This window comes from Polypterus senegalus, unplaced genomic scaffold (genome assembly GCF_016835505.1).
Source record: "Polypterus senegalus isolate Bchr_013 unplaced genomic scaffold, ASM1683550v1 scaffold_3770, whole genome shotgun sequence".
Lineage (NCBI taxonomy): Eukaryota > Metazoa > Chordata > Cladistia > Polypteriformes > Polypteridae > Polypterus > Polypterus senegalus.
In genome coordinates this window covers 29,275-49,332 of record NW_024378023.1, presented here as the reverse complement: position 1 = coordinate 49,332, position 20,058 = coordinate 29,275, and the positions used below count along the sequence as shown (strand labels likewise).

Here is a 20,058-nt window from a genome sequence, read left to right as displayed (position 1 = left end):
GCTACGGACAGAGTTTGCGAAGGCTGCTTTCCCGGATCAGCCGTCGGTTGGGAGCGCTGGGATGGCACGGGCCCTCCACTGGTTGCAGACTGGGAGGTAGATGCTGGGGAAGGTTGTTAACAAATTCAAACAAACAAAAGGCTAAACAGAAAAAGTGAAGGAGCCACCACCAGTTTCCATGGGTGGCTGTCACTTACCAGCCTCCAACTCCATGCTGGCCGACAGCAGCACGCCATCGGGAATCTCGACGACGGAGGCTCCTGCGCAGAGAGAGGCGGTGTGGGCAACAGTGGTGGTTTTGGGAAGGGATGAGGTTCCTGCTGCCTTTGCCTCGTCTCTCTGCCGCACATACAGCTGGAGCGCATGCATCTTGGTCCCGACTTTTGTGGTCTGGCACCGGAGCCATTTGATGTAACTGCGTTGGGGTACAACAGCGGAAACGGTGACAGGTGAACAAATGGAAGCAGGGTTCCACTACCTTGCTGTGCCATTCCCCACAGACCCCACCCAAAAGTCTCTAACCTCTTGGTCTCCCGATCTTCTGCATCGTAAAGGGCCTGAAACGTCAGGTGTGCGTCTTCACCGAAGCCGACGAGCCTCTTGCCCTCATCCAGGGGCATGGCCGACCCGTCTCTCTCCCGTCGATGACGGATGGCCGTCTTCACGTTGGGAAAGAGCCAGGCGTAGGACTCTAGGGCATTCTTATTGTTCACCAGCGGGCTATCCAACGCTTGACCATCTTCCCGCTCCCTCTGGTGGGTTGCCAACACCATGACGGCATAGCCGAGGTCATGGGTCAGCAACCATTTAAAAGTCTGACCCCGGTACTGTCCAAACTGGAGCTCGCTGGCGCTGCACACCAGCTTGAAGTCCCCGGGATCATCCACCTGCTGCCTGCACACGTCTCCTAGCCTGCTTCCTGACCATCTCAGCCAACTTTACCCTGAACGGAACAGAGTTGCTCAGGCTGTATGCCATGGCAACCTGGATCGCCTCGGCGGAGGCCTTGAGGGTCAGTTCGCCGGAGGTCTCACGGCGGAACTGTGGCACAGGGTTCAAGCTGGATAAATTAGATAAACCAAGAGAAAAGATACAGTTCCACTCCAAAAATTTACAGCGCCTCTGTTTTTTTTTCAAATTTAAACAGCTGGAATGCAATGAGCAACCTAAAACGGATCAGCAGGAAACTGGCAGACATTTACATTTAAAGTTTAGGTTACCAAAAACTGAAATTAAAAGAAATTTCAGATTATTACAAATTGGCCTTCAGGGAACAACTAATAGGTTACAACCTACATATAGTCTACACCAAGTGACGTGGGCTCCAACAGGGATAAAATAAACAGTAACTGAGCATGCAAAAAGAAAAAAGGAAAAAAGCGAACAAAGGAACAACAGAATGATAAACCGCCACCTTTGAACAAATTCTATAGGCACCAAGCCCAATATCCCAGAAAGTTTTTTTTTTTTTTCCGAATTAACCTTTGTGTTATGTAACCTATGAATACTTACATGTCAACACCGCAGGTGATGTTGGGTCTATTAAAACAACGCAATCAACCAGTACGTCAATTAAAGAAACCTTTGTTTGTAGTAGCAATGTTCCTCTTAAAACAAAGACTCACGTAGGAATACTAGTGGCAGCCATAGTAACAGATACCAGAAACAGTTAATTCTGAAAGAGTAAGGGGACATAGACATAAAACAAATAAATATAATGGGTAGTAATACTAGTACTAACTTTTCTTTAATGCCTTTAATATTACAACTACCCTGCTAGACTGCAATTTGCTATTGTTAGCATTATTATTATTTATTATTAACAAACATAATTATAATGCAATTCTGACCAGACTATTTACAGATATTTATATTACTGAAACTAGTTTGCTAGAAAGAAAAAAAAAAGAACACTTTCATTAATATGTACAAAATAAATACACTCATTAGATTACATGTTTTATTTCACTTCACTATAATCCAGGTATAGCAGTAGCGCTATAGTTATATTACTTATTATACTACTTGTCAAAGTATCGTTATGTAGTTGCTAAAAAGAAAAAAAAAATAACACTTTCATTAATATGCACATAAGAAAAAAAAATTTATTAGATTAAACTACAAGTTTTATTTCACTCCACTTTAATCCTTGTGTACTAATAGTAGCAGCAATAGTACCATATTAATAGTGCCAGCGGGCTCACTTTAAGATAAAACTTGCGCCGCTTTTAGGTGGGTCTTTTGTAACAGAAAACGGAAAGCATTTCGTTTCAGCCAGTCAAAATTTACAAACATATCGGCACAAGAAAGCCTCAACCAATTAGAAGATAGGCTTGTCTGCGGCGAGCCAATCGCTGCACAGGGTTGCTTGTCAATCACCTGAGAAACTGGCACCGAAGATTGGGACTCCGAAGGAGCGCGGATGACACGCAAAGTCGTGTCGTGTCGTGTAAATATCCCACCCTGTATTTTGTCACTTTTAAAAAGAAAAGAGACGAAATCCAAGAATGAAAACACTGGATGGGTGCCATACTGGCCATGTGACCAGAAGACTGCTGGCAGGAACCCAATGTCAATCAAAAGAAATATGTGACGTACCACGATCAGCGCTTGAGCAGAAATAAAGAGTCCGCCTTTTCTCTACGGATCAGTGCCAGGTCCACATTAGGTTCTCTTCAAAAAAATAAACAAGTTACAGACCTTTATGAGCGCCCAGCCAACAGCAAACAAAAGCAAACATTAAAAAGCGTGTTTCCGCGGCCCACTTACCGGTGAAAATTACGTAAGCAATGCTCGATTCTTTTAAGGTATTCAGATCAGAATGTAAATGTAGTGTCACGCAGAGCATTCTTTACACATGAAGTATACACAACTTTATCAAAACCTTTTGTTTTTGCATTTATTAATGACTTTGTTCCATAATTCAGGATAGCTCTCTCTGCTTGGAATTTCAGCACAGACAAAACGATCTACATCATCAGCAGTTAATAATTTTATTGCAAATTAACCAATAAATGCATGCGAGTTAAACTCCGTTTTTGAAATTCTCTTGACTTGAACTTCAAAACCTTACAATATGTACATACTTCTGACATATCACTTATCCATATATTCAATCTCTATTCGCCTTTTCATTATTTATCCGAGTAATAATTTCTTTCTTTGTGTTAATGCGATGTTAACTTTCTTTTTTTGACACTGTCATTTATTTCTGCTTTCATATTCTGTATTTTGCTCTGTATGTGTTTCGCACTTAAGTTTTTTAATTTTTTTTTTGAGTCATCTGAATTCCAGTTTTCATTATCTCTAACCCGCTTTGCGTGTGTTTGGCCCCCTTGTTTTTTAACCTTTATATGACGTTTTACTTTGTTTTCTACTCTGTCTTTAATTTCTGACCTCGCCTTATCCTGCTCTTTTTTTTTGGTTTTTTAATGACACCTGGTCCAAGGTGATTATTTTCCTTTTTTCGAGTAATAATTTCTGTTTGTCTGCGCTCCTGCGATCTTTACTTTCTGTTTTTTATACTTTCTAATTTTCCTACTTTCATTTTCTTTAACTTTCTCCACATGTGTATCGCGCCAACTATTTTTTTTTTTTGAGCCTTTCGAATCCCACTGCTTTCATAATCTCTAACCTGCTCTGCGTGTGTATAGCGCCAACATCCGGATTGGACATGCTTTTTTATTTTTCCCCTAATTCCACTTGTTCCGGGCTGAAAATTACTCTCCTTGTTTTCTGAATTTGCGCCTAGATTATTCTTTTTCTTTTTTGTCTCTCCAACGCTTTTGAGCCTCTTTTCTCCACACTGCTTTCTTCTTCGCTTTGTGATCTACGTTTCAATTTTAACGTATTGTCCTTATACGCATTATATGCGCTGAGAACCCAGGATCTGTGTGTGCTCAAAGTCAAAACACGAGTGAGTGTGTTTGCTGGCTGCCCTTGCTCTTATTTATTTGTAAGTAGGGCGTGCCTTGCAAGAATCTCGTCTTCTATGTCATCACGAGACGGTCCTGGGTCAATCTCTTGACACAAAGTCTCATGTTTAAGGTCCCCGCGAGACGCTCCATGGCCAATCTCTCTAGTCTCGTGGGTCTTTTAAGTGTCTTCCGTGATCTTAATGTGAAAATTACATATCGTCGCCCTACTGTTTCTCTCCAGGATTTTTTTTATAATAGAGAGAGAGAGACTTTGAAAGCTAATTAAAATCTCACTTATTTTTTTCTCCTGTAAATATGTCGATAACTTGCCAGGTTGCATATTTTTTATACAAAGACTTAACCATTCTGAAGCTGAAAATGGTATTAAATATAATATATATCGTGCCAATATAAAAGAATGTGGCATGAACAAATGTTCAGCTCTCAAAAAGCATTACACACGTGAAGAGAAGAGGATACACATTACTGCAAAAATGCCACTTCTCATAAGTTAAAAAAAAAATTACACACGTGAAGAGAAGAGGATACACATTACTGCAAAAATGCCACTTCTCATAAGTTAAAAAAAAAAAAAAGATAACCCAGTACATGCGGGTGAGATAAAGGACAAAATCCACCAAAAAAAAAAAAAGTAACAATTCAGCAGAACAAAATATCCACATCCAACAAAAATTACTGAAAACATTCCTGCGTAGTAAATATAGTCAAGGGCTGATAAAATGCACATAGTCCAAAACTGCCAAAAACAATGCAATGGTAGAAAGAAAAGGTCGAATAACTGGGCCAATTGCTCTTTAGCAGCCAAAACCTATCTCTCCCCAAGTGCTGAAACTCTCCCCCGAAATCTAGGAGACCTACTGACTTAAAAAGGTTGGAAAAATACCTTTAAAACCACCATGAGCATGGGAGAAAAATTAACCTTTGCAATACACAACAACTGACTGTCAACTGACCACTAAAGGCGCTTTTCCACTGCATAGTACGGCACGACACGGTCCAGTTCAGCTCACTTTTCGGGGGTTTTCCACTGGGAACAGTACCTGGTCCTTTTTTTAGTACCACCTCAGCCGAGGTTCCAAGCGCGCCGAACCGTTACCAAAGCGTGACGTGTAAACTCTGCTGGTCACTGATTGGCCGGAGAAAATCGTCATTACTGCGTCACTGGCTATTCTTTTCTTTAACGGTACACACACGCGGAAGTTTGTGTCCCGTCTCTCCATCGCTGGACGCAGTTTGTTGCATAAGTGGATGAATGTTTCTTCAGACATTCGAAAGTTCTCCAGCCACTGAGTGTTTGTAAAACCGGGAACAATCACATCCCACCACTCTGAAGCACGGTTAAATGTCCAAACAGATGGTCTGTTGCGGCGACTTTTTTGCAAAATGTGGAAGATCTGTAATATACAGAATCAGCATTTTAATGTTACACTGGCAGTTAAGTTCATTTTATGCTTTGCAACAGTGATAAAAGTTAGCTAGTGATGTGCTTTTTTTAGATGCTTACCCTTGCGCGTCGTCGAGCTAAAGTGTTGTCGTTGTCTGCGTGTTGTTGTAAAGGTTCCACGGTGTCACGGCAGTAGAGGCGGCGCAACTATAACGACATGTGAATAATCCCGCCCACTCTAAAGCGGTACTAAACTGCAGTCGAAACGCAAACTGAGCCGAACCAAGGTGAGCTGTACTGAACCGTGCTGTGCCGTACTATGCAGTGGAAAAGCGCCATAATGCAGCTAGTACGCTTAAGAAGAGGACTCCGCCAAGCTGGTAAGTGAAGGCATTATCTAAAATAAAAAAAATCTGATATTTACAAGAATGAGGTGCTAACATTAAGCATCTTATGGGGAATCATTTCACTTTACAAATCTTTCAACACTGCACCTGTCAACTCTTTACTGTACTTTGACTAAATAGCGGCTGCAGCTGGTTCTTCTGGTTACCCGCACTGACGAAAGGCCCGATGACTGTTCTACTACTGTCCCACATGGATAAAATTAAACAAGACTTGCATAAATGGTCTACCCTTCTTACTTTAGCAGGAAGAATTAACACTGTAAAGATGAATATCCTCCCAAAGCTTCTGTTCCTATGTCAAAACATCCACATATACATTAACAAATCTTTTTATAAGAAATTAGATTCAATCATAACCTCATTTATTTCAAATTCAAAAAATCCAGGCAAACAAAAGGAGACCCTATAACGACCTAAATCAGAAGAAGCGGCATGGCTCTGCCTAATTTTCAACTTTATTACTGGTCGGCAAACATACAAGCTATAAAAACCTGGACATTGACACAAAGAGATGAACACACACTAGCTTGGTCTGCAATAGAAATGAAATCCTGCATCACTTTTTTATATTCCTTGCTTTGTACAGCAGTAAATACAAGGTTATGCCAATGTACTAACAACCCATTTGTCCTTCATTCACTCAGAATATAGAGCCAATGTAGGAAGTACTTCAAGATAGAGAAACTTTTATCTGTGGCACCTCTACATGATAACAACCTTTTTCCACCCTCTTGAACTTGCACAGCTTTTAATGTTTGGAAAACATATGGAACTAAATCATTTGGAGGTTTGTATATTAATAATGTCTTTGCATCCTATGAACAATTATACTCCAAATTTATTCTCCCATCAACACAATTTTTCCACTATCTCCAAATTAGAAACTTTGCTAAATGAAATCTGCTCAGTTTGCCTCACCTCCCACCTATTCCTATTCCAGATGTGATACTGATCAGTCTTGGGGATTCAGGCAGCATTTCTATAATATATAATAACATTTTAAAGTCCCTTCCTTTTAAAGATCCCAGAGTGCAGTGGGAAATCTCTTACTCTCTGACTCAACATTTCAGAAACGGAGTTGAAGCCAGCCACATACAGAATTCACTCTGGCTCCAAATGTGCAAAACATTCAATTACTCGACTTTATTAAGCACATCTATCTTGTTTGAAATTGTCCAAGATATTTCCAGAGCAAGATCCAACCTGCAAACGTTGCAATCGATCCCCAGCCTCACTGGGTCACTTGTTTCGGGGGTGTACCAAATTAATATCATTCTTAAAATGCCTATCAGACAGTCCTGGTGTCACAATCCCTCCTAATCCATTAACAGCTGTGTCTGGTGTACTCCCAGATGGGCTTAAAGTGGAGAAGGACAGATTATAATTGCTTTTACTTCATAACTAGCACATGAGGCTTGTCTTGCTCAACTGGTAGAATCCTAACCCACCTCTTTTAAGTCAGTGCGTAACTGATGTTATATACTATTTGAAATTGGAAAAAAATCAAAAATTCTCACTTAAGAGGGTCTGTTCAAAATATTTTTAAAACCTGGCAGGACCTAATCAATAACATTTTAGAATAAGCATTTATATTGGGTGAAAAAAAGACTCCTTTCTCTCTTTACTGCTCTTAACAGTTTTGCTCTGGTTGTTGGCGTTCCTCTCTTTCTCATGGGTAGGGGTTGTTTTGATTGTAGTTTTATTAAGTTTGTGCATCTGAATTTTTTTGTGCGCATGCACATTTCCACTTTTATCCATACATCATGCTTTAGTGTGAATTCTACACACGGCATTGTACATGAGGCCCCAGATCACAAACAAGCACTGTTTTTGCCATGTAACTTTAAGTTGAGGTAACTTAAGTGAGAAGTCACGTCAACCAAGGAGGACATATCATCTATTTTTCTTTGCTCTTCCAAAAACTGAGCCAACTGTCTGTTCTTATAATTGTTCTGTTGCGCCAAGAACATTTTTTACTTCATTTCTAAATTGCCCAAAAGTGTGCTAGCACTCTGCCTTTGCTCAGCCATCTAGCACTGTAGTACAGCATCAGGTCATTTGAATTTGCATCAGCTTCGGTAAGGATTTCTCAAAGGAGGTGATGCCAATGAGAAAACTGACGTTCAATCACTGCATTCAATACAAATATGCAGGAGCGAGAACCAAAATAATAGTTTTTACTATAAAACCCAAAAACACCTAGAAAGAGGTACTGTTTTGTTTCTGTTATTTAACAACCTTAATACAGCCAAGAAATGTAAAATTTGGTAATTTAGTTTAGGTACTTTAAAGTGCATCTTTTACTCTCATACTGTTATGCAAGAAAGCGTAACAAACGCTTCTTACACTTACAAAGGTAAAGACTCACAAACCTTACTTTGAAATGTGCAGTATCAAGAGAAAATGTCTCACTTGAGCCACCTCTTGACCGTTCCAAATCGGTCATTTTAGTATGCAATATTGCAGAGATGAATCATCACTTTACTGAAGCTTTGTGACATTAAGACCAGACAGATGCATTTTTACAGTACCTAAAGTGCTACCAATAATGTTGCATTGTACTTCACACTACAGATCACACTGTAATAATTCCTCACTGAAAATCCAATGCACAAAAATAAACGTTATATATGGTACCAGATAATCAGCATTTAATGTGCCATGATAGGGACTGATGTTGTTAAGATCGATGTAATTAGATGAGAATGCTCTCATTTTCTCTTTCATCATGCTAAAACGTGTCATGTTTGACAATGTGACATGATCAGAGTCATTTACATTTACACTTGCTTAGCAGACGGTTTTATCAAAAAGGGCTTGCAAAAAGGGAAAACATTCGAGTAACATTAGGTATGATCCGTTTGTTGAGCAAGTGTAAAAGGACAGGTAACAAAACTTGACTGCCAAAACTGAAAAGATGCAAGAGTCAGAATTTTGCCGTATCTGTTTATATCTGTGTCCTATTACTTACACACCCAAAATTTCCAATGAAATTAAATACACAGAAAGAAGCGTGGGAACTAATTTGTGCCCAGGAATAAAATGTAACAAACGCTGTTGTGTAAAGTGCCTCTTCTCCCCTTTTGAGCCACTGCCCATTAAAATACTGTGTACGTCATTGCAAAGAGGGATGCCCCATTGCTTGCAAACCTAAACCTATGAAAACTTTCGAACACAATATAATCATAAGCACGGTATATAACTATCCGCCTAATTAAAAGCACAGCGAAGTTAAAATGTTACACCTTCAGAAGAGATAGACGGCTTTCAGAACCCTGAAGATTGTCATCTGATTCAGATCATGTGACCTGACACGACCAATGGACAGTTAGAAACTATTTAACTAGGCGGGCCGCGATGACGTAAATTGACGGGGTCAGAATTCCACTTCCTACTGGTCCCCTGAACCGAAAGCCACATACAATTTGAATATACAGTATCCAAGACAGTGTACCAAGTTTGTGTAATTTTTTTGAAACTTAAAATCCACCGTGTAGTAAAACTGAAAACATATACATAGCACTGAACATCACACTACAGACTACACAATTTATTTTACGAGAAAGACGTAGCGATACAATTAATAGTCACCGTGGCACGATTTTAACTTTTTTTCAATCTACCCAAAAGCGACAAATGTACCCACAATGTAAGGCACATATTTCGACCAATTTTCCCTCAAAATCGTGCTCGCTTCGGCAGCACATATACTAAAATTGGAACGATACAGAGAAGATTAGCATGGCCCCTGCGCAAGGATGACACGCAAATTCGTGAAGCGTTCCATATTTTTAATCGTAATATTTATCTATTTTGTCACTTTTAAAAAGAAAAGAGGCGAAATTCAAGAATGAAAACACTGGATGGGCGCCATATTGGCCATGTGACCGGAAGACTGCCGGCACCCAATGTCAATCAAACGAAATATGTGACGTATCGCGATCAGCGCTTGCGCAGAAATAAATTGTCTGCCCTTTCTCTACGGAGCAGTGCAAGGTCCACATTAGGTTCTCTTCAAAAAATAAACAAGTTACAGTACAGGCCTTTACGGGCGCCCAGCCAACAGCAAACAAAAGCAAACAATAAAAAGCGTGCTTCTGTGGCCCACTTACTGGTGAAAATTACGTAAGCAATGCTCGATTCTTTTAAGGTATTCAGATCAGAATGTAAACGTGGTGTCACGCAGAGCTTTCTTTACATATGAACTATACTGAACTTTATCAAAACCATTTGTTTTTGCATCAGTGGTAAAGTTCTGAAATGTACCCTCCACAAGTTTCAACGACCGCTACTTGAGGGGTGCAGAATGATTAACAGATTAATCCGTGACATCACGTTACCAGTATAGACATCTGTTTACATGCCACCAGTGCCTTAAGTATTTTAAGGATAGACGATAAAAACTAATTAAAATCCCACTTATTTTTTTCAACATTTTTTCTCCTGCAAATATGTTGATACTTTCCAGGTTGCATACTTTTTATACGAAGGCTTAACCGTTCTGAAGCAGAAAGTGGAATTAAATACAATATATATTGTGCCAATATAAAATAATATGGCATGAACAAATGTTCAGCTCTCAAAAAGCACTACACACGTGAAGAGGAAACATTACTCATAAGCTAAAAAAAAAACACATTCTTACTATCACGATTGATTACTCTTAATCAAATTTAAAAATGTATAGGACAGAGTATTCAACTAAAATGGCAAGAGGTCCAGTACGTTAACCCTCCTCTTCTGTCGAGGTCCGAAAAATTAGACATCTACAAATACAGTTCATTCTTTTTCCAGTATAAAGACAGCAGTTTAGTTAACATTCTTATTGAAAAAAGTATAAAGTGTTTATCAGCCTTGCAGTAACATGTTTTGTTAAGGATTGGTTGTGTCCTGCCCAAAACAATTTTTGAACATGTTGTCCTCTTCTGACCTCCAGGTAGCTATAGTACAATAGACTTTAACTGCACATTAGATAGATAGATAGCTATTAAAGAGTGATAACAATGAAGGTATAACAGACAGACAATAACTCTGTATAATGTTAGCTTTTACCTCCCCCTGGGTGGAAGAGTCGCATAGTGTGGGGAAGGAACGATCTCCTCAGTCTGTCAGTGGAGCAGGACACTGACAGCAGTCTGTCGCTGAAGCTGCTCATCTGTCTGGAGATGATACTGTTCAGTGGATGCAGTGGATTCTCCATTATTGACAGGAGCCTGCTCAGTGCCCGGCGCTCTGCCACGGATGTCAAACTGTCCAGCTCCGTGCCTACAATAGAGCCTGCCTTCCTCACCAGTTTGTCCAGGCGTGAGGCGTCCCTCTTCTTTATGCTGCCCCCCCCAGCACACCACCGCGTAGAAGAGGGCGCTCGACACAACCGCCTGATAGAACATCTGCAGCATCTTATTGCAGATGTTGAAGGACGCCAGCCTTCTAAGGAAGTATAGTCGGCTCTGTCCTTTCTTACACAGAGCATCAGTATTGGCAGTCCAGTCCAATTTATCATCCAGCTGCCAGCTGCACTCCCAGGTATTTATAGGTCTGCACCCTCTACACACAGTCACCTCTGATGATCACGGGGTCCATGAGGGGCCTGGTCCTCCTAAAATCCACCACCAGCTCCTTGGTGTTCATTTGTAGGTGGTTTGAGTCACACCATTTAACAAAGTCCTTGATTAGGTTCCTATAGTCCTCCTCCTGCCCACTCCTGATGCAGCCCACGATAGCAGTGTCGTCAGCAAACTTTTGCACGTGGCAGGACTCCGAGTTGTATTGAAGTCCGATGTATATAGGCTGAACAGGACCGGCGAGAGTACAGTCCCCTGCGGCGCTCCTGTGTTGCTGACCACAATGTCAGACCCGCAGTTCCCGAGATGCACATACGGAGGTCTGTCTTTAAGACTGTCCACGATCCATGCTACCAGATATGAATCTACTCCCATCTCTGTCAGCTTGTCTCTAAGGAGCAGAGGTTGGATGGTGTGGAAGGCGCTAGAGAAGTCCAGAAACATAATTCTTACAGCACCACTGCCTCTGTCCAAGTGGGAGATGGATCGGTGTACCATATAGATGATGGCATCCTCCACTCCCACCTTCTCCTGGTATGCGAACTGCAGAGGGTCGAGGGCGTGGCGGACCTGTGGCCTCAGGTGGTGAAGCAGCAGCCGCTCCATGGTCTTCATCACATGTGATGTCAGAGCGACAAGCCGGAAGTCGTTCAGCTCACTAGGACGCGATACCTTTGGGACTGGGGTGATGTAAGATGTTTTCCAAAGCCTCGGGACTCTACCCTGTTCCAGGCTCAGGTTGAAGATGCGCTGCAGAGGACTCCCCAGCTCCAACGCACAGGCCTTCAGCAGTCGTGGCGATACTCCATCTGGACCCGCTACTCTGCCTCAGGGGACCACTTCCTGAATGAGCGTGTGGTTGTAGGTAGCTCCCTCAATCTTGGTTTGTAGTGAGGCTGAAGCAGAACCAGGTTATGATCTGCTTTCCCAAGCGCAGGCAACGGGGTGGTGCTGTATGCGTCTTTAACGTTTGCATACAGTAGGTCAATAGTGCTGTTTCCCCAGGTGTTACAATTAATTTTGAAGGTTTACTAATATATGAAATCCAATGTCTGTCTTTCTGTATGTCTGTCCGCTTTTCACGACGGAACTACTTAACGGATTTAGATCAGGTTTCTTTCTATAATTTGCTTGAACATTCCGGTTGATTTTGCGACTTCTCTCATTTCGCTATGTATCATAGTTTGCTTGCGGTACCGATTTATTTGCGCGAATCCAAGAAACACGCAAAAGGCCGGGTGGGAGGTCTCTCCTCACTCACCAGCCAGCTTCGGGGCGTGTTCCTTAACTCCGCTTAACTAGCGAACAAGAGAACAATTGAATGTTTTGATATTTAAAATAAAGTGTTACTTAGGTCTTGATGAGTTTGAGTCCGGATATTCTCTTAAGTGTATGCCACAGTAAAAAGACAGATTGCAATTCAGATCGTATTTTGTGTTAAAAGGATCGTGATATGATTTTTTGGAAAGATCGCCCACCCCTAATTTGACTAATCAAGTTTTCAAATTTATCTAGGATTCATAAATTTGGCGAGCTACTTGGAAAGGGGTTGCGAGCTACCAGTAGAGACCCCTGGTCTATACCTTTCCCTAATTCAGTGGGAGAAACTGACTTTAGCTTTACCTGCTAGAACTTTGAACCCTGTGACGAATGTGTATAATGTTCATTGCTTGTTCTTGAACTGTATTTAGTTTTAATAATGTTAACTGTTGAGAATGCTAACACAAAGCTGTATGTGGAGCCAAACATGGTCATGTTGTGTACTGACACTTTGGTAAGTCCAGTCTGTAGCCAAATTTTTTATATAGCACATTTAAAACAACATAGGGATGCTGTGGCCAAAGTGCTTTACAATAATAGAATAAAAGGAAACTAGCAAATAACATAAACAGAAATAAAATATAAGAACATAAATAAAATACATAATAAATAAAAGTAATGTTATATAATCACAATGAGGAAACCATCAGTATTACTGAAGGTCACGGAATGCACCTGAATAGAAATGAGTCTTTAATCTTGTTTTGAACAGTTCAATTGTATACGTCTCCCTTATGTAACAAGGTAAAGAGTTCCACAGGCGAGGGGCAGCAGCTGCAAAAGCCCTGTCCCCCCCTTAGTTTTACACTTGGTATGAGGTACAACAAGAGACAACTGACCAGAAGATCTAAGCACTCTGGATGGCTGGTGTAAAGCACACAATTCAGATAAATAGGCAGGAGCAAGCCCATGTAAAGATTTAAAAACAAGCAACAAGATTTTAAAATCAATTCGAAAACTGACAGGCAGCCAGTGTAAAGAAGCTAAAATAGGAGAAACAGAGTCATACTTTCTTGCCCCAACCAGAAAGTGAGCGGCAGCATTCTGGACCAACTGTAACCTGTGTATCAGGGATTTGTTAATCCCAGAATACAGCGAGTTGCAGTAATCGAGGCGAGAAAAAATAAAAGCATGAGTAGCTTTCTCAAGATCCCTAGAAGATAAAAAAGGCTTGATCTTACCTAATAGACGAAGCTGGAAAAAGCAACTCTTGACTACAGAATTTACTTGTTTCTCAAAAGAGAGGTTACTGTCAAAGAGAACACCTAGATTGCGGACTTGCGGTTTGCAAAAGACAGAGAAAGAGCTGAGCCGATCCAGATCAAGGAAATTATTAGCCAACCAGGATCTTAGTTCAGAAAGACAGTTGTGGAGTTGATTTATTGCAGAGTTGCAGACAGGAATATAAACCTGAGTATCATCAGCATAGCAGTGAAAACAAATGTTACATTTCCTAAAAATAGCTCCAATAGGATGAAGGTATATAGAGAATAAAATAGGACCCAAAATGCATCCCTGAGGAACACTATATTTAAGAGGAGCAGTAGACGAAAAAGAGGAATTTAAAGTAACTGAAAAGTGTCTACCAGTTAAATATGACCTGAACCAGTTAAGAGCAGCCCCTTTAAGCCCAACAAGATGTTCAAGCTGCATCAGCAATATCTCATGGTCAATAGTGTCAAAGGCAGCGGACAGGTCAAGGAGGAGAAGGACTGTCGCGTCACACGAGTCAGTAATAATAGAGATGTCGTTGAAAACTTTCAGGAGGGCCGTTTCAACGCCATGACGACGCCTAAAGCCAGATTGGTAGATCTCAAATAAATTATTGGAGTTAAGGAGATCGACTAATTCATTATAAATAATTCTTTCTAGAATTTTAGCCAGAAATAGCAGTTGGGAAATTGGGCGAAAATTGGCTAAAACTCCAGGATCTAATCCTGCCTTTTTTAGACGGGGACTGACTGCAGTATGTTTAAAAAATGATGGCACAACCCCCGCACTTATAGAATCATGGATAATGGATAGTAAGGATGGGCCCAAAACATCAAAGGCTTCCACTAAGAGGCGTGGTGGTACTATGTCGAGGGAGCTGGAAGCAGGTTTAAGGGCGTCAATAGTTTTTAAGGGCGTCAATAGTTTTTTTTTAATTGTGAAAGTGAGACTATATCAAAGGTATATATCAAAGGACTCTAATTCATAGCCAGTTTGAACAATGCCATAGCGGATAGTATCAATATTGCTGACAAAGAACGATAGAAACTGCTCACATGAATGAACAGTGCTATTTAATCCCATCACAGATTGAGGGTGAATGCCCGCATTTAATTGAATTAAATAAGACCCTAGGATTCTTAGAATGACGGGATACTAAATCGGCAAAGAAATCTTGTTCAGTTTTCTTAACTGCAGCCTGGAAATTGAAAAGAGAAGTCCTAAAAATCTGCTTAGAGACAATCCGTCCATCTTTTTTCCAACGCCGTTCAGCAGTTTGACAGGCGCAGCGCAGCGTTCGCATAGTTTCATTTAGCCAGGGAGCAGGTCTTCCCTTATTACTGCGTATCTTGGGCGGAGCAATTGAGTCTAAAACCGTTTTACAGGAAGAATTAAATTTTAAGACAGAATCATCGATACCATTATTTTGGACATGCACATCAAGACTAGAGAAAATGCCTTTAAAATCGGATATAATAAAAGAATTTAAAAAGCGTGAGCAGCGTGGGGGACAGCTATTAGTCAGGACATCAACAGTAATATTCATATCCATCATTATAGAAAAGTGATCAGTGAAAGAAACATCGCATAAATCAATATTATTAACTGAAATATCACGAGTAAGAATGAGATCAAGGGTGTGACCGAGAGAGTGAGTTGGCGTATTCATATGCTGGACAAAATCAAATGAGTCCAATAGTGATAAAAAGTCATTAACCAAAGGTTTCGATTGACAACAAACGTGAATGTTAAAATCACCAACAATAAATACTTTGTCACAGGAGAGGGTAATATCAGCCAGGAGATCAGAGAATTCAGAAATGAAGGTATCTTTAATTACAGGAGGTCTATAAACCACGGCAAACAACAAAGAAGGGGAGCTGCACACTTCGAAAAGTTGCAGTTCAAATCTGCTAAACGGACCCCCTTGTAAAGGCTCCGACACAAGAATATACTTTGAAAAACAGTGGCAATGCCCCCCCGGGCGAGTCAGACGAGGAGAGTTTAAAATTAGATAGATAGATACTTTATTAATCCCAAGGGGAAATTCACATAATCCAGCAGCAGTATACTGATACAACAAACAATATTAAAGAGTAATAAAAATGCATGTAAAAACAGACAATAACTTTGAATAATGTTAGCATTTACTTACCCAGGTGGAACTGAAGAGTCGCACAGTGTGGGGGAGGTACGATCTCCTCAGTCTGTCAGTGGAGCAAGACAGTGACAAAAGTCTGTCACTGAAGCTACTCCTGTGCATGGAGATGACACTGTTCAGTGGATGCAGTGGATTCTTCATGATTGACAGGAGTTTGCTTAGTGCCCGTCGCTCTGCTACAGATGTTAAACTGTCCAGCTTTATTCCTACAATAGAGCCTGCCTTCTTAACAAGTTTGTCCAGGCGTGAGACGTCCTTCTTCTTTGTACTGCCTCCCCAGCACACTACCGCGTAGAAGTGGGCACTCGCCACAACCGTCTGGTAGAACATCTGCAACATCTTATTGCAGATGTTGAAGGACGCCAACCTTATAACAAAGTATAGTCAGCTCTGACCTTTCTTACACAGAGCATCAGTATTGGCAGTCCAGTCCAATTTGTCATCCAGCTGCACTCCCAGGTATTTATAGGTCTGTACCCTCTGCACACACCCTCCTCTGATGATCACGGGGTCCATGAGGGACCTGGGCCTCCTAAAATCCAACACCAGTTCCTTGGTCTTGCTGGTGTTCAGGTGTAAGTGGTTAGAGTCACATCATTTAACAAAGTCTTTGATTAGCTTCCTGTACTCCTCCTCCTGCTCACTCCTGATGCAGCCCACAATAGCAGTGTCATCAGCGAACTTTTGCACGTGGCAGGACTCCAAATCGTATTGGAAGTCTGATGTATATAGGCTGAACAGGACCGGAGAAAGTACAGTCCCCTGCGGCGCTCCTGTGTTGCTGACCACAATGTCAGACCTGCCGTTCCCAAGACGCACATACTGAGGTCTGTCTGTAAGATAGTCCACGATCCATGCCACCAGGCGTGAGTCTACTCCCATCTCAGTCAGCTTGTCCCTAAGGAGCAGAGGTTGGATGGTGCTGAAGGCGCTAGAGAAGTCCAAAAACATAATTCTTACAGCACCACTGCCTCTGTCCAGGTGGGAGAGGGATCGGTGTAGCATAGAGATGATGGTATCCTCAGCTCCCACCTTCACCTGGTATGAGAACTGCAGAGGGTCGAGGGCGTGGCGGACCTGTGGCCTCAGGTGGTGAAGCAGCAGCCGCTCCATGGTCTTCATCAGATGTGACGTCAGAGCAACAGCCCGGAAGTCATTCAGCTCACGTGACACCTTTGGGACTCTGGTAATACAAGATGTTTTCCAAAGCCTCGGGATTCTCCCCTGTTCCAGGCTCAGGTTGAAGATGCACTGTAGAGGACTCCCCAGTTCCAATGCACAGGCCTTCAGCATGAATAACCTGATGGTACCAAGTCAGTAAAACATGAAGAGTCACCATTTACAATCCATGTCTCAGTGATGAAGAAGAAATCCAGATTATTTGAGGTAATAAAGTCTTGCAGAATAAAAGTTTTATTAGACACTGATCTCACGTTCAAGAGAGCAGCCTTGATAGAGGTAGAAGAGCTTGTTGCGGGATGAGCGTGCGAAGATTAGCAGCATTTACTGCCCGATTGCACACCGAGGAAAAGCGATTCCGCCTTGAAATGGAGAAATTAAATCCAGTATCCAGTGCCCATGGACCAGGGATTGAGTCCTGTGCAGGAGAAGATGCGTCATAGACGACTTGCAGGCATCGGGAATCAAGCTCTGGGACTTGAGTCGGCATTGTTTAACACCAATGCCGGCTCTTTTACTACGACGGCGGCAGGTGTGTTTGCGTCTCCGAGAGGCATTCAGCTCACTGATACAGGTGAACACCGGCGTCCAAGTGAAGAAGTCAGGAGATGAATAAAACAAAGGTGGAGGTTCACATAATATCCCAACAGAAGATGAAAATTGAGAGGAAAGCAAGCAAGAAAATATGTTAAGCAAAGAATCACAATCGTAGGACAGTGGTTGTTGAGATAAACTGATACAAAAAAACAAAGATAAAACATAGATTAGCAAGACGATCAAACGGCCAGCCAGACCAGTCGGCGTCAACTTCTCATCACTACATCACCAATGTACTTGTTACTCAAGAACTGATTATTTCTTTATAGATAACAATTTCTTGTCCATGATAAAATCTTGCAAATACAATGCTATAATTAACTCTGACCATGCCCCCCTGATCCTGGAGCTCACACTACTATGCCCCACATACTCATCTCGCAGCTGGCATCTTAACCCCCCGTCATTAGCAGACGAGAACTGAGGTTTCTACAGGAATACTCTGGGAAAGTCTGAAGGCTTTTTTAAGGGGACAGATTATCTTAAATCTTTCTCACAAAAATAAATCGGATAACCAAGGCGGCATCAGAGTTAATCAGTGAAAATACCAGAATAGATCGAGAACATGCCAGGTCTCCAAATGAAGTACATTTTAGGAATAGACAGGCTTTGCAATCAAAACTCAACCTCTTGACAACAAAAGAAACGGAACAACTCATTTTTAAATTGCAACATCATTACTACGAACATGAAGAGAAGGCTCTCAGCGCAACAAATCCACAAGCAGGGAGTTCGCAAGCAGTATCAGTAATCAACACAGGCGGCAACAGAATCATTGGCCATGAAAATACAGTACTCTCTAAATCTGTGCATTAGAAGTCCTTATATTTTACTCAGTTTAAAGAACACAAGACACAATCTAATGCACTTTTTTGAGAAATCATGGATACCACAGCTAGGTAAGTGCAGAGGAACTGGATAAACCTACTTTCAAAATGCATCAGAAATGGACTTGAACAGAAAACATTACTATAAACAGATGATGTGGTACTGTAAATATTAGACCCACAAAATTCTGTGCCTACAGCCCTAATAGCACTAGCAGAATTTCGAAAGATATCTGGACTTAAAATTAATTTCAACAATAGTGTGCTCTTTCCAGCGAATTCTTTAGCAAACAACATTAGATTTAACACCTTCCCTTTTATCATTGCAGATCAGTTTAAATATCTAGGGATCAACAACAAGTAAATATTAAGTTCTTTTACAACAAAATTTTACTATTTGCCTGGTGTCACAAAACACCATCTTCGGTCAGTGTCTACTAGTAGTTCATAGCCGGATGGTGCTCAAGGTACCCCAAAACCTAGATAAAGTTCAAAGTCTCCTGACATCAAAGTCACCAATGTTTATTGAAAAATAAAATAAAAAATAAAAAGATAAACCAGTATTTGCGGGTGAGATAAAGGACAAAATCCACAAAAAAAAAACAAAAAACAATATAGTCACATCCAACAAACAGGACAAATTCAAAAAATTACTGAAAACATTCATGCGTGGTAATTATAGTCAAGGGCTCATAAACTGCCAAAAACAATAAAATGGTAGAAAGAAAAGGTTGAATAACTAGCCCAATGCTTCTTTAGCAGCCAAAAACCTATCTCTCCCCAAGTGCTGAAACTCTCCCCCGAAATCTAGGAGACCAACTGACTTAAAAAGGCTGGAAAAATACCTTTAAAACCACCACGAGCATGGGACAAAAATTAACATTTGCAACACACAACAATTGCCCGTCAACTGGCCACTAATGCAGCTAGTATGTTTAAGAAGAGGACTCCGCCAAGCTGGTAAGTGAAGGCATTATCTAAAATAAAAAAAATCTGATATTTACAAGAAAGATGTGCTAACATTAAGCATCTTATGGGGAGTCATTTCACTTTACAAATCTCTCAACACTGCACCTTTCAACTCTTTACTGTACTTTGACTAAATAGCGGCTGCAGCTGGTTCTTCTGGTTACCCATACTGACGAAAGGCCCGATGACTGTTCTAATACTGTCACACATGGATAAAATTAAACAAGACTTGCATAAATGGTCTACCCTTCTTCTTACTTTAGCAGGAAGAATTAACACTGTAAAGATGAATATCCTCCATAAGCTTCTGTTCCAATTTCAAAACATCCACATATACATTAACAAATCTTTTTATAAGAAATTAGATTCAATCATAACCTCATCTCTCTATTATAAAAAAAAAATCCTGGAGAGAAACAGTAGGGCGACGAGACGTGATCTTATAAGATCACGGAAGATACTTAAAAGACCCGCGAGACTAAAGCAATTGCCCACAGAGC

General features: G+C 41.0%; 1 non-coding gene across 1 annotated transcript; it reads left to right on the top strand.

The window, feature by feature from the left end:
- Window positions 1-9,415: 9,415 nt before the first annotated feature.
- Window positions 9,416-9,522, top strand: LOC120519529. The gene has a single exon (XR_005631563.1). It is a non-coding gene; the product is annotated as a U6 spliceosomal RNA (small nuclear RNA).
- The last annotated feature ends 10,536 nt before the right edge of the window (window positions 9,523-20,058 follow it).